A 14,254-nucleotide genomic window follows, 5' to 3' on the forward strand; every position below is an offset into this window, starting at 1 on the left:
CGTCCTAAGGTGCTTCAGAGGATCGATAATCAAACAAAATTTGACACCGAGCCATAAGAGATATTAGGACAGGTGACCAAAAGCTTGGTCAAAGAGGTAGGTTTCAAGGAGGGTCTTAAGGGAGGAGAGAAAGGTAGAGAGGCAGAGAGGTTTGGGGAGGGAGTTCCAGAGCTTACAGCCTAGGCAGCTGAAGGCACAGCCACCAATGGTGGAGCGAAGAAAATCAGGAATGCGCAAGAGGCCAGAATTGGAGGATCGCAGATATCACGGAGGGTTGTAGAGCTGGAGAAGGTTACAGAGATAGGGAGGGCGAGGCCATGGAGAGATTTGAAAACAAGGATAAGAATTTTTTTTAATCGAGGCGTTGCCGGACCGGGAGCCAATGTAAGTTAGCGAGCACAGGGGTGATGGGCGAACGGGACTTGGTGCGAGTTGGGATACGGGCAGCAGAGTTTTGGATGATCTCAAGTTTACGGAGGGTTCAAGGCGGGAGGCCGGCCAGAAGAGTATTGGAATAGTGAAATCTAGAGGTAACAAAGGCATGGATGAGGGTTTCAGCAGCAGATGAGCTGAGGCAGGGGCAGAGATGGGAGATGTTACGGAAGTGGAAGTAGGTAGTCTTGGTGATGGAGGGGATGTGAGGTCGGAAGCTCAGCTCAGGATCAAATAGGGTGCCAAGGTTGCGAATGGTCCGGTTCTGCCTCAAACAGTGGCCAAGGAAAGGGATGGAGTCGGTGGCTAGGGAACGGAGTTTGTGGTGGGGACCGGAGTCAATGGCTTCAGTCTTCCCAATATTTAATTGGAGGAAATTTCTACTTATCCATACTGGATGTTGGACAAGCAGCATCACAAATCAAAGGCAGTGGCGGGGTCGAGAGAGGTGGTGGTGAGGTAGAGCTGGGTGTCGTCAGCATTCATATGGAACCTGACGTATTTTCAGCCCACTATCCCTCCTCTCCAGTTATTTTCTGGTCCCTTTCCCTTCATAGCATAAGGGCAGGGGTTAGACTCCAAAAGGGCTATCTCCTAATCCTTCCTCTCCATAGCTCGAAAGCCTCTATCTACGTAAATTGGCTGGCCCTCAATTTACAAAGGGTTCAGCACCACTACCTAAAGAGGTGCGGAAGTCCTGCTCCTCCTCAGTTACAATGGCATCAGAATTTGGGCTCTAGGTTTATATTCTGCAACCATAATGCATGTATTCCAGGAGCTTTCAGTAGCCCAGAGTCAAAACCTATTAGGGGTTATCATTATCTTTCCAGTTATTCCTGGTGGGGCTGAACACATTTTGATATTTACAACTCACAAAAGCCATCTTCAAGCATTCTAAGCAATGTGCATGAGGCAAAGCACAATAATCGTCTTTGTTCCATGGACACCTATATTAACTATAAACAGTGATACCGCTATTGTGGTAACTGCTGTTAAAGATCAAATCTAGCAGGCAGGAGACTTGTTTAAAAATTTAGTAATTGCAAGTTATAATCAACTTTAACATCCTTTGGTTTTTCTGACAAACCTATTTTACTCCCCCCAGTGTATACAGATGATGTTGTTGGTGACGGTGGCTTTGAGGAATTAGGGAGGCTGAATAGTATGAAGAAGCTGAACTAACATTGGCAAAGACAGTCGTTGCTTCAGTAATCTTTTCATTTCAACTGTGTGTACTTATTAATGTAACTCAGTCACAATGTCAAGTTCAGTAAGTCTTCCAAGGCTATTTCCCTAATGTCCCCATTATTCAGCATTTAAGAAATATGAAAATAAAACAGTAAAAAAATCAAAAGGGTATTGAAATCCTTGGATAAAAACAGAAAATGCTGGAAATACTCAGCAAATCAGGCAGCATCTGTGGAGAAAGAAACGGAGTTAACGTTTCAGGATGATCTCTCGTCAGAACTGAAAGAAGTTGAAGATTAAACAGAGCCAGGAAAAGGGGGAGTGGGAGGAAAGAACAAAAGGGAAGGTCTGTGATCGGGTGGAGGGCAGGAGTGATTAAATGATAAAAGGGATGATGGTGCAAGGCAAAAGGAGGGTGGTAATGGGACAAGTAAGGAAACAAAAGCTGGGTCTAGAGGAGCTGTAAATGGCGACAGCAGAACCATTACCAGCACCTGCTGTCTGAAAAAATGGGAGCAGTGATTATGATCTGAAGTTATTGAAATCAATGTTGAGTCCAGAAGGTTGTTAAGGCCTAATCGAAAGATGAGGTGCTGTTCCTCGAGCTTCAACTTCTTCCAGTTCTGACGAAAGGCCATCGACCTGAAACGTTAACTCTGTTCTCCACAGATGCTGCCTAACTTGCTCAATATTTCCAGCACTTTCTGTTTTTATTTCAGATTTCGAGCATCTGCAGTATTTTGCTTTTGATTAAAATTCTTGGGATTGGAACAGGTGCAGTTACAACACACCAAAGTCATCATGTTTGGACCGAAAGGTGACTGGATGCTCTCCACTCGTCAGAATCACAGGAAACTTTGGGAGTTGAAGTTATATAGCCATTGCCTTTTTTCTGAGAAACTCTGCCTCTCTCTGATCTACAACTCCCAAAAGCTTTCACACTGGCCCACAATCGAGTGAGGACTAAGTATGGGGGATTTTGGGAGATGTAGGGGGTAAAATTCAACTTTGGCGGAGAAAATGGGTGGCAGCAAATTAGTCGCCAGTTATACCCCCCCACCCCCGTCCGATTTTCCTTTCTGCCTGTTTTGTGACCACAATCAAGTTAAATTTTACCCCCATGCTTCCTGAATTCTTTACTCTGACTTAGGGAAGATTCAAGGTCCAGTTGAGAAATGGAACCTCTGTGCAGAAAGCAAGCCTGAAACGCCTGAAACTCCTGTATCTGTAATCTGGCCATCTGGGCCAGATGTCCCCAGCTGCCGCCGAGATGCAGCCTGGGCCTCTAAGGCCCACAGCTCCTTGAAGACGACCAGCATGGCCATCGAGTGCCCTCAATGGATAAAAGGCAGCTTTCCACCCCCACAAGCTGTAGCCACTGAGCTAGAACCCCATAGAAGCACCAGATTAAGCAAAAAGAGCACATATGACAGGCAGTATGGGTTTGCATAAGGGTGATTTTTAGTTTTCAATCTTGTTTGTTCACAATTCTCAAATGAACCATTTTGAACCAGTTTGTTGTGCACAGTTTCTTTGCATTGGTGTTTGTTTGACAGGTGCCTAGTGATCTCATTCGAATACCCGTGCAGATATAGAATTTCAGGGCATTGATCTGGAAAGTGTAAGGACTAGGAATGATGGAAGGAGGGACTGTTGGTAATCATTCAACTGAAGTGTTTGTCAATGATTCATTGCCATGGAGCTCTGGCAGGACTGGTGGCACTTGCCCTTCCTCTCCCTGCTGATTTTTCTGCTCCTGCCCCTCCTCTTCTTCCTCCCAAGGTGACTCTAAGGGTTGTCCCCTTTGAAGGGCAAATTTATAGAGCATGCAGCATACCACCACAAATAGGAATACAAGAACACAGGAACAGGAGTAGACCATTCAGCCCCTTGAGCCTGTCCCGTCATTCAATTAGATCATGGCTGAAGTGTATCTTAACTCCATTTACCCACCTTGGTTCCACAACCCTTAATACCCTTACCTAACAAAAATCTATCAATCTCAGTTTTGAAACTGTCGCCCGATCCAAAATGGTGACTGGCGCACTTCTGGGGTAAATCAGGCATGGGAGATTGGGACCTGAAATTTGCAGGCTCTACAACTTGCGTTCCTAAACGTTCCTAAAAATGGGTGAACGCAAGTTGAATTTCTCTCCCAGTTTAACATCTTAGGCGCATGCCCATCGTTAGAACCGTAATTTCCAGTAATCTCTGTCTTAGCTTGTAACACACTTCGATCGGAAATATTAAATCCTGCGAAAAAGCAGCTCTTTAAAGCTGAGGCTCACCATTAAAGGGGAAGTTGTGGTGGTGGTCGTGGCAGAAAACTGGACTAAATGCTCGCAATGGCACAATGGAGACATGTGGGCAACACTACTTACTTTGATATTGAAGAATTGGAGGTCCTGCTGCAGGAGAGCATCAGAAGAGGGCGGTTCTAACTGGGGTTGAAGGCCACACTCCAGTAAAAGCACAGTGCAAACTGCATGGAGAGAGGGCACTGACCAAGTTAATGCAGTCACCCAGGTACCTTGTCCCTGGCTTTAAATGAGGAAGATGTTTGCTAGTATCGGGAGGTAGGTAAAGGTAAGTGTGCTCCTCACATTTGCAATCATTTCTTGAGGCACCAATCAACTAAGGCACAAACCTTAGTTGGGAACTCCCACGTCCTCTGGAAAACACCACTTCAAGCATTGTACACAACCATCGCCCCTTTTACGGGGTATGGTAGTGTAGTGATTTATTGTATTCAATAGCAACCCAATGAGTTCAATTCCTACTATGGCAAAGTTATGATATTAAATTCAATAATTCTGGAAAGTTGTGGGCTGCACGATAAAATTTTAGCAAGAAAGCTGAGATTGTCATGAAAACCCAACTAATTCATTAATATACTTTAGGGAGCTGTACCCGCCATCCTTACCCAGTCTGGCCTACATGTAACTCCTGTACTACACTATGTGGTTGCCTTTTAATGCTTTCTGAAGTGGACGAGCAAGCTGCTCAGTTGTAAAAATAATTGCTACTGTAAAGAAGGTTCACCACCACATCAGGGCAATTAGGGCTAGGCCATAAATGTGGGCTTGCCACTGTCGCTCATATCCTGAGAACAAATTCTTAAAAAGGCATTGCCCATTTTCACACACACTTTCATTTTGTCAAAGCTAGACTGCACATTTTTCTTGCATGTGGTGGTGGCAACTGTGGATCAGTAAAGAGATGCTCAGGCTCCCAAATTAAAGCGCTCCTCTGTTGTTAGGGGATGTAGACGTTGGCCCTGGTCTACAAAAGAGCCATCCCTGAATGTTCCTTCTATGCAAAAAAGGGCACCATGGACTGCTCGCAGTGTGAGGCTCCACTCATATGCGTGATGGACACTTCCCCGTACCCCAAAGGGTTTTTTAATTTGATTGACAGTTGAGGATCTCAATGAGTACAAAAGGCTCATAACTCATGAGCATCTCAAACATTCAGACACTGCAGACATCCTGGATATTTTCCTTTTGCAAATAAGACACAGTCAAATCAGCATATATGCAAATCTGAACAAAGCAGATCCTGGATATACACAATTTCACCAGGAAAGGTTGTGGTGGGAACAGAAATTCCATGTAATAAGCATGAATGGGTATGATAGAAATTCCAACCTATGTGTTTCCCAACATTCCAGTATTTCGGCACATTTGAAGTAAACCACAATATGTTCCCAATCTCAGCTACATTTGCACTGGAAATAACTTTACCCACAGGATTCGAGAGAAACTTAAAAGATAGGTTAAAAAAAGTTAATAAAAAGAACTTCAGCCTGCATTCAAATTTGAAATAACTTTTGATAGTCAGCAAATTGCATGCTAGAAATTCCGGGCATATTTTAGGTAAATATTGCTATGTCTGGCTTCCTAAGAGCTGAGAAGCAGAATGACAAATTATTTCCACATTTCACAAAGTCGGGTTGTGAGGCCCTGGTGCTGATAGATAACAGCATTCAGATAAACTATGTAGTACCTATTTTTCTAGTCACTTCTTTCGGATGAAACTGGTTAGGTTAATGAATGAAAGGAAACAGCATTATGGATAATACCAGCAGCAATTACAAACCACACTACAAGGTGGAAATTTGGCATCGGATTACTTTGTCATTCCACTGCAAAAGGCCTCTCTTTTCTTGCACTTAAGCCACTGTACGGTAACTACTACTGCTGGGAAAATGAGCACAGTCATTGGACTCCTCTGTGGACACTATTGGCTCAATTTTAAAATGAAAGTCCAGGTGCGTTGGGGGGGGGGCAAAGAAAATCGGAGAAATCCGGAGCGAGCAGGATTCCTGGCTCGAACTCCCTGAAGAATGCGCACAACCCAGAGTCATCTGGGTGCCTTTCCTGAACCCGGAAGTCCCGCCGGCAATTAAAGCTGGCAGGACAATATTTAAACAAGAAAATGTGCCTCATTGAGGTACTTAAGGTAGTTTATTTTTGGCATATTGGCCACTTAAAAAGATTTTGACCTTACCCGGGCGGCTTTCCCGATTGAAGGGCCGGATCACTCAAAAATAAACTGAATAAATTAAATAAAATTACATTACCTATTATAAATAAACATACCTTACAAACGATGTCATCTGCACCCCCCCTCCCACCCCAGCCGATGTCTGATGTCTCCCCTCCACCGACGTCCGATGTCTTCTGCACACCATTCCGATGTCTGATGTCTTCTGCCCCCTTCTTCCAATGTCTTCTGCCTCCCTCCTTCCGATGTCTTCTGCCCCCCCTTCCGATGTCTTCTGCGACCCCCTCCAATCTTTGTCTCCCCAACCCCACTCTCTCTCGCAAGGGCCAATATGGTCTCTCTCTCTCTTTCTCCACCCCCCCCCCACCTTCTTCAGTGTACAGCTCCTGTCAGCAGCCAACCTGTCAATCAGGCTGGCTGCCGGGCGCGAAACCCAGAAGAGGCTTTAATTGGACTCATTAGGGTTGTGATCCAGCCTACTTCCCTTCCGGGTTTGGCGCTGGCAAATCACCCCCGCTGCCATCCCGCCGCCCTTTTAAAATTGAGCCCTATATCTCAGCTGTTTCCTTACAATAAGACAAAGTCCTATTATCTTTTCCCTATGGCAAGAACCCACATCTAATATTGTTACAGAAACTGAAGAATATCATTACAAATATTGGTAAATGGTTCAAAGTTGAGGCTAAATGATGACTTAAAATGATTAGCATAATAATGCAAATTAGTGCTTTAATGGTGGGGTTTTTTTCTCATTGTTTTTACTACACCTCCTCATTAGTGCAAGGGCAGTGGAAATTAGACACCGTGGAATCACTTTCAATACAATGCCGCTTACTTGAAATAAAACGTCATCGAATTAATCACCCAAGATCATTTCTCAAAATATAAATTACTCCGAAGTAAAATTAATTGAATAAACCTGCATCCTGTTAAAGAATCTCAAGCCGAGAAACCCTCACTGGCTCAGTTGTTACTATGTGGTGCAATGTTGAGCCATATCATCGTAGTTACAGCACAGGAGGAGGCCATTCAGCCCATTGTGCCTGTGTCGGCTCTTTGAAAGAGCAATCCAATTAATCCCATTCCCCTGCTCTTTCCCCATAGCCATGACAATTTTTTTCCTTCAAGCATTTATCCAATTCCCTTTTGAAAGTTCTATTGAATCTGCTTTCACCACCCTTTCAGGCAGTGCATTCCAGACCATTACAACTCACTGCATAACAAATGTTTCCTCATGTTGCCTCTGGCTCTTTTGCCAATCACCTTAAATCTGTGTCTTCTAGTTACCAACCCTTCTCTCACTGAAACAGTTTCTCCTTATTTACTCTGTCAAAACCGTTCTTGATTTTGAACACATCTATCATAGAAACATAGAAAATAGGAGCAGGAGTGGGCCATTCGGCCCTTCAGACCTGCTCCGCCATTCAAAATGATCATGGCCGATCGTCTAACTCAGTACCCTGTTCCCGCTTTTTCCCCATATCCCTTGATCCCTTTAGCATTAAGAAATATATCTATCTCCTTCTTGAATACATCTAATGACTTGGCCTCCACTGCCTTCTGTGGTAGAGAATTCCATAAGTTCACCACCTTCTGAGTGAAGAAATTTCTCTTCATCTCAGTTCAAATCTCCCCTTAACCTTCTCTGTTCTCAGGAGAACAACCCCAGCTTCTCCATGTAACTGAAGTCCCTCATCCCATCTTCTGCACCCTCTCTAAGATCTTGACATCCTTCCTAAAGTGTGGTGCCCAGAATTGAACACAATACTCCAGCTGAGGCCTAACCAGTGTTTAATAAATGTTTAGCGTAACTTCCTTGCTTTTGTACTCTATGCCTCTACTAATAAAGCCCAGGATCCCATATTCTTCTGAACTTGTCCTGTCATCTTCAAAGATTTGTGTATGTGCACCCCAAGATCTCTCTGTTTCTGCACCCCCTTTAAAATTGTACCATTTAGTTTATATTGTCTCTCCTCACTCTTCCTACCAAAATCCATCACTTTGCACTTCTCTGTTAAATTTCATCTGCCATGTGTCTGCCCATTTCACCAGTCTGGCTATGTCCTCCACACTGTTCACTACATTTCTGAGTTTCATGTCATCTGCAAACTTTGAAATTATACCCTCTATACCCAAGTCCAGATCATTAATATATATCAAAAAGAGCAGTGGTCCTAATACTGATCCCTGGGGAACACCTCCGTATACTTCCCACCAGTCTGAAAAACAACCGTTCACCACCACTGTCTGCTTTCTGTCCCCTAACCTATTTTGTATCCATGCTGCCACTGTCCCTTTAATCCCATGAGCTTTGATTTTGCTAACAAGTCTATTATGTGATACTTTATCAAATGCCTTTTGAAAGTCCATGTACACAACATCAACCACACTATCCTCATCAACCCTCTCCGTTACTTCATCAAAGAACTCAATTAAGTTAGTCAAACACAATTTTCCTTTTACAAATCCTTGCTGACTTTCATTTATTAGCCCATACTTTTCCAAGTGTCAATTTATTTTGTCTCAGATTATTGTCTTTAAAAGTTTCCCCACCACTGACTGGCCGGTAATTGTCGGGTTTATCCCTCTCCACTTTTTGGAACAGGGGTGTAACATTTGCTATCCTCCAGTCCTCTGGTACCATCCCCATATCTAAGGATGATTGGAAGATTGTGACCAGAGCCTCCGCAATTTCCACCATTACTTCCCTCAGCAAACTAGGATGCATTCCATCTGGACTGGGTGACTGACTTTTCTATTACTGCCAACCTTTTAAGTACCTCCTCTTTATCTATTTTTATCCTATCCAATATCGCTACTACCTCCTCCTTTACTGCTACAATGGCAGCATCCTCTTCTCTAGTGAAGGCAGATGCGAAGATATTCATTTAGTGCCTCAGCCATGCCCTCTGCCTCCACAAGATCTCCTTTTTTGTCCCTAATCGGTCCTTTGACTACCCTTATACTACTTATATGTTTATAAAAGACTTTTCAGTTCCCGTTTATGTTAGCCACTAATCTATTCTCATACTCTCTCTTGGCCCCTCTTTTTCCCTTTTTTAGATCTCCTCTGTACTTTCTGTATTCAGTCTGGTTCTCTACTGCATTATGAACCGTACATTCGTCATAAGCCTCCTTTTTTAGTTTCATTTTTTAATCTCTATATCTTTAGTCATCCAGAGATGCCCTTCCTTTCCCCCTCAAAAGGATGTGTCTACTGCACCCAAACCAACTCTTCCTTGAAAGACTCCCATTGTTCAATTACTGTTCTCCCTACCAATTTTTGATTCCAATCCACCTGGGCAAGATCTATTTTCAACTCACTCAAATTTGCCCTCCGCCAGTTAAGCATTTTCACATTTGATTGTTCCTTGTCCTTTTCCATAACTATTCTAAACCTAACTGTTCCCCAAATGCTCCCACACTGAAACATGCTCCACTTCATTCCCCAGAATTAGATCCGGAACGGTTTCCTTCCTGGTTGGACTGGAAACACAATGTTCCAGAAAGTTCTCTTGGAATTTTAGGAGTTCCTCCCCTTCTTTGCCCTTTACACTGTTAAGTCCCAGTTTATATTGGGATAATTGAAGAACCCCATTATCACTATACTCTATAGTTCTTGCATCTTTCTGTAATTTGCCTACAAATGTTCTTCTCCATCTCCTTCCCACTATTTGATGGTCTATAGTATACACCCAGTAGTGTAATTGCTCCTCTATTGTTCCTTAATTCTAACCAAATAGATTCTGTCTTTGACCCCAAACTACATCATCCTTTTCACAGTGCTATAATAGTTTCTTTGATCAATACTGCTACCCCCTCCTTTCTTTCCTTCCCTATTAGCCAGAAAGTTTCCAGTTTCAATCTCTGGTCTGTGCTGAATTAGTTGATTTCATCCAAGGAACATGATCAGAATTTTAAAAAATAAAACCTTACAGCAGTGGATGGGGGGGGGGGGGGAATCCCCCCCCCCGCCCCGCCTGCAAGCTGGAAAGGGAAAAATTATATAGGCCTTATCATTAATCAATGCTGCCTGCTGTACAATGTGCATGTGTGGGGGATGCTGGAGAAAGGTAACTGGTAAGGCTGTGACGACCCCAATGGTCAAACATTCACAGTCCAGGCCGACACATGAAAGAACTGCACTGGGAATTGTTCTCCAGCATGATTCATTTCAAGAGGGGAGAAAATCAGAAAACAAAAAAACAAATTCCTCAAACTTGGATTTCAGACTGCCAATCTTTAAGGACTTCCCTTACTTGACAGTCCTTCCAGCTAAATCAAAACCCCTTCATTATACAGTCTCCACTTTATTTTTTTTAATAGGTAAGCTGCATACGATATGAATGCTATAATAAATCATTTCAGCCTTGACTGCACTATTTAGTCAGAATTTTGCATAATCTCCTCTTGGAATTATTTTCATTAAATCATACACTATACTTATTAAACTCACTGGATTTGGGTATTAATGCGTCAGATGGCTGACATTTAAGGAAAAAAACCTTAACTGTCTGACTGAAATACATGATGGTTAAGAACAGTGCTCTTGGGTCATTTAAAATCTAACTCCTGTGTGACTAGAAACCTTAATGACTGGCCATGAAGCCTTTAGCACTGCTAAAAGAAAATAAAGAAATAAGATGGGCTTACTGTTGTTTTGCTAATGCTCAAGTAACTTAAAAGGTAGGAATTCCAAAGGGCAAAGTTTAAGCATGGCTTCAGGGCAGGGAAACCTCCTGCTGATTACCACCTACCACCATCCCATAGCTGATCAGTACTCCTCCAAGCTGCTTGGAGGAAGCACTAAGGGTAGCAAGGACACAGGATGGGTGTGGGACCACAATGTCCATTACCAAGAGTGACTCAGTACTTTCACCACTAACTGAGCTGGCCAAGTTCTGAAGGATAATGTTGCCAGACTGGGCTTGCAGCAGAACCAACATGAGGGAATAATCTACTTGACCTCATCCTTGCCAATCTACCTGTCGCAGATGCCACTGCCCATGAAAGTATTGGTAGGAGTGACCACCGCACAATCCTTGTGGAGACCAAGTGCAGACCTCACACTGAGGACACCCTCCATTCCTGTCATGTGGCACTAGCACCATGCAAATCGATATATGTTAAGAACAGATCTAACATCTCAAAACTGGGCATCCATGATTCTTCATCAGCAGAATTGTGTTCCGCCACAATCTGTAACCTCATGGCCCCGGATATCCCTCACCCCTCCATCACCATTAAGCTAAGCGACCAACAATGGTTCAATGCAGAGTGCCGAAGAGCATGCCAGGAGCAGCACCAGGTGTACATGAAAATAAGCTGCCAACCTGGTGAAGCTACAACAATACGAGACTACATGCATGCTAAACAGAAAAAGCAGCATGCCATAGACAGAGCTAAGCAATTCCACAACCAATGGATCGGGTCAAAGCTCTATAACCTTGCCACATCCAGTCGTGAATGGTGGGGAACATTTAAGCAACTAATGGGAGGACGGGGCATAGATAAGGTAGATAGTCAAAATCTTTTCCCAAAGGTAGGGGAGTCTATAACGAGGGGGCATAGATTTAAGGTGAGAGGGGAGAGATACAAAAGGGTCCAGAGGGGCAATTTTTTCACTCAAAGGGTGGTGAGTGTCTGGAACGAGCTGCCAGAGGCAGTAGTAGAGGCGGGTACAATTTTGTCTTTTAAAAAGCATTTGGACAGTTACATGGGTAAGATGGGTATAGAGGGATATGGGCCAAGTGCAGGCAATTGGGACTAGCTTAGTGGTATAAACTGGGCGACATGGACATGTTGGGCCGAAGGGCCTGTTTCCATGTTGTAACTTCTATGATTCTATGAACGTCCCCATCCCCGGCAATGGCAGAGCCTAGCACGTGAGTGCAAAAGAAAAGGTGAAAGCATTTGCAACCATCTTCAGACAAAGTGCCGAATGGCTGATCCATCTCGGCCTCCTCCTGAGGTCCCCACCATCACAGATGCCAGTCTTCAACCAATTCAATTCACTCCACGTGACACCAAGAAATGACTCTGCACTGGACACAGCAAAGGCTACGGGCCCCGACTACATCCTGACTGCAGTGCTGAAGACCTGTGCTCCAGAACTGGCCGCGGCTCTAGCCAGGCTGTACTGGTACAGCTACAACACTGGCATAGAGTCTGTGCCGGCTCTATGCAAGAGCAATCCAACTAGTCCCACCCCCCCCCCGCCCTATCCCCATAGCCCCGCAATTTCTTTCCTTTCAAGTACTTGTCCAGTTCCCTTTTGAAGGCCATGACTGAATCTGCCTCCACCACCCCCTACTCCGGCAGTGCATTCCAGATCCTAACCACTTGCTGTGTAAAAAAGCTTTTCCTCATGTCACCTTTGGTTCTTTTGCCAATCACCTTAAATCTATGCCCTCTGGTTCTTGACCCTTCCGCCAATGGGAACAGTTTCTGTCTAGACCCTTCATGATTTTGAATACCTCTATCAAATTTCCTCTCAACCTTCTCTGTTCCAAAGAGAACAACCCCAGCTGCTCCAGTCTATCCATGTAACTAAAGTCCCTCATCCCTGGAATCATTCCAGTAATTCTTTTCTGCACCCTCTCTAAGGTCTTCACTTTACTGAAGTGTGGTGCCCAGAACTGGACACAATACTCCAGTAGTGATCGAAACAGTGTTTTATAAAGATTCATCATGACTTCCTTGCTTTTGTACTCTATGGCTCTATTTATAAAGCCCAGGATCCCGTATGCTTTTTTAATCGCTTTCTCAACCTGCCCTGCCACCTTCAATGATTTGTGTACATATACCCTCAGATCTCTCTGTTCCTGTACCCCTTTTAGAATTGTACCCTCTAGTTTATATTGCCTCTCCTCGTTCTTCCTACTGAAATGTATCACTTCACACTCTCTGCGTTAAATTTCATCTACCACACGTCCGCCCGTTTCACCAGCCTGTCTATATCCTCTTGAAGTCCAACACTATCCTCCTCACTGTTCACTACACTTCCAAGTTTTGTATCATCTGCAAATTTTTAAAATTGTGCTCTGTTCACCCAAGTATAATTCATTAATATGAATCAAGAAAAGCAGTGGTCCTAGTACCAACCACTGGAAGATACCATTGTATACCTCCCTCCAGTCCAAAAAACAACCGTTCACCACTACTCTCCGTTTCCTGTCACTTAGCCAATTTTGTATCCATGCTGCTACTGCCCCCTTTATTCCACAGGCTTCAATCTTGATGACAAGCCTATTATGCAGCACTTTATCAAATGGCTTTTGAAAGTCCACATACACCACATCAACAGCATTGCTCTCATCGACCCTCTCTGTTACCTCATCAAAAAACTCTGTCAAGTTAGTTGAGCACAATTTGTCTTTAACAAATCCATGCTGGCTTTCCCGAATCAATCCACACTTGTCCAAGTGACCACTAATTCTGTCCCGGATTATCATTTCTAAAAGTTTCCCCACCACCGAGATTAACTAGGGACAAAAGGCAGGGCAAATCCAACTCAGCCAATTGTCACCCCATCAGCCTACTACCTATCATCAGCAAAATGATCGAAGGAGTCGTCAACAATGCTATCAAACGGCACTTACTCAGCAATAACCTGCTCACCGATGCTCAGTTCGGGTTCTGCCAGGACCACTTGGCTCCAGGTCTCATTACATCCTTGATCCAAACGTGGACAAAAGAGCTGAATACCAGAGGTGAGGCAAGAGTGATTGCCCTTGACATCAAAGCAGCACTCAATCAAGAGTGGCACTAAGGGGCCCTAGTAAAATTGACGTCAATGGGGATCAGGGGGAAAATTCTTCAGTGGCTGGAGTCATACTTGCCACAAAGGAAGATGGTTATGGCGGTTGAAGGCCAATCATCTCAGCCCCAGGACATCGCTACAGAAGTTCCTTAGGGCATTGTCCTAGGCCCAACTACCTTCAACTGCTTTATTAATTACTTTCCCTCCATGATAAAGTCAGAAGCATTTGCTATTCGCTGATGATAGCACAGTGTTCAGCTCCATTCGCAATTCCTCAGATAATGAGGCAGTCCATGCCCACATGCAGTAAGATGTGGACAACATCCAGACTTGGGCTATTAAGTGGCCAGTAGCATTCACACAACA

At 44.0% G+C, this 14,254-nt stretch overlaps 1 protein-coding gene across 4 annotated transcripts in view; it reads right to left on the reverse strand.

Annotated features, from left to right (window-relative positions):
• rbms3 (RNA binding motif, single stranded interacting protein) overlaps positions 1 to 14,254 on the reverse strand; it is a 1,271,925-nt gene that overhangs the window by 1,026,428 nt on the left and 231,243 nt on the right. The window lies entirely within an intron of this gene.

Source organism: Heptranchias perlo, chromosome 2 (genome assembly GCF_035084215.1).
Source record: "Heptranchias perlo isolate sHepPer1 chromosome 2, sHepPer1.hap1, whole genome shotgun sequence".
NCBI classification, from domain to species: Eukaryota; Metazoa; Chordata; class Chondrichthyes; order Hexanchiformes; family Hexanchidae; genus Heptranchias; species Heptranchias perlo.